The sequence below is a fragment of the Desmodus rotundus genome, chromosome 7, assembly GCF_022682495.2.
Source record: "Desmodus rotundus isolate HL8 chromosome 7, HLdesRot8A.1, whole genome shotgun sequence".
NCBI lineage: Eukaryota > Metazoa > Chordata > Mammalia > Chiroptera > Phyllostomidae > Desmodus > Desmodus rotundus.
Genome location: NC_071393.1, coordinates 67,063,364 through 67,064,545, shown reverse-complemented (window position 1 = coordinate 67,064,545; position 1,182 = coordinate 67,063,364).

Sequence of the window (1,182 nt, the reverse complement as noted above, 5' to 3'; positions counted from 1 at the left end):
TCTGGGAAGCACTTTATCTGCTCTTCCATTCTAAATGATAGCTTTGCTGGATACAGTAATCTTGGATGCAGGTCCTTGCCTTTCACAACTTGGAATGCTTCTTTCCAGCTTCTTCTTGCTTGCAAGGTTTCTTTTGAGAAATCAGCTGATAGTCTTATGGGAACTCCTTTGTAGGCAACTGTCTTCTTTTTTCTTGCTGCATTTAAGATTCTCTCTTTACCTTTAATCTTGGGTAATTTAATTATGATGTGTCTTGGTGTGTTCCCTCTTGGGTCCAAATTCTTTGGGACTCTCTGTGCTTCCTAGACTGGTATGTCTATTTCCTTTGCCAGATTGGGGAAGTTCTCCTTCATTATGTTTTCAAATAAGTTTTCAATTTCTTGTTCTTCTGCTTCTTCTGGCACCCCTATGATTCAGATGTTGGAATGTTTAAAGTTGTCCCAGAGGCTCCTCAGCCTCTTCTCATTGTTTTGAATTCTTGTTTCTTCATTCAACCCAGAATAGTTGAATGTATATTTTTTCTTTCTGCTCCAAATCATTGACTTGATTTCCTTCCCTTCACTGTTGGTTCCCTATATATTTTTCTTTATTTCACTTTGCATAGCCTTCACATCTTCTTCTATTTTGTGACTGTACTTAGTAATTTCTGTGAGCATCCTGATCACCAGTGTTTTGAACTCTGCATCTGATAGGTTGGCTATCTCATCGTTGCTTACTTCCTTTTCTGTTGTTTGGGCCATATTTTTTTGTCTCAGTGCACCTGCTACATTGTAAGGGGTAGAACCTTAGGTATTTGCCAGGGCAGGTCAACCCACTTTGCTGCATTGTGTTGCTGTATGTGGGGAAGAGGTCAGAAAGGTAATAATGCCACTTGTTCAGCTCTCGCCCCACTTTCAGTCACTTCCCTGCTACCCCAAAATAAATTGTGTCCTTCTGGTGCTGATTTCTGAGTAGGTAGGCTTGTGTATGTTTTCAGACTCTGTGGACCCTGAGAGTCCAATGGACTCTCCTGTGAGGCTGGGAGTTTCTCCTGCTACCACAGCCTCTGCAGGTTTTTACAGCCAGTGGTTTTGAGACTTTAGTTTCCCATGCTGGCACCCTGGGTTGCACAGTCTCTTTCACTCCTCAGTTGTTCCTCCCAGCTTATCCACACACGAATGTGGGATCACCCAGTCCACCATC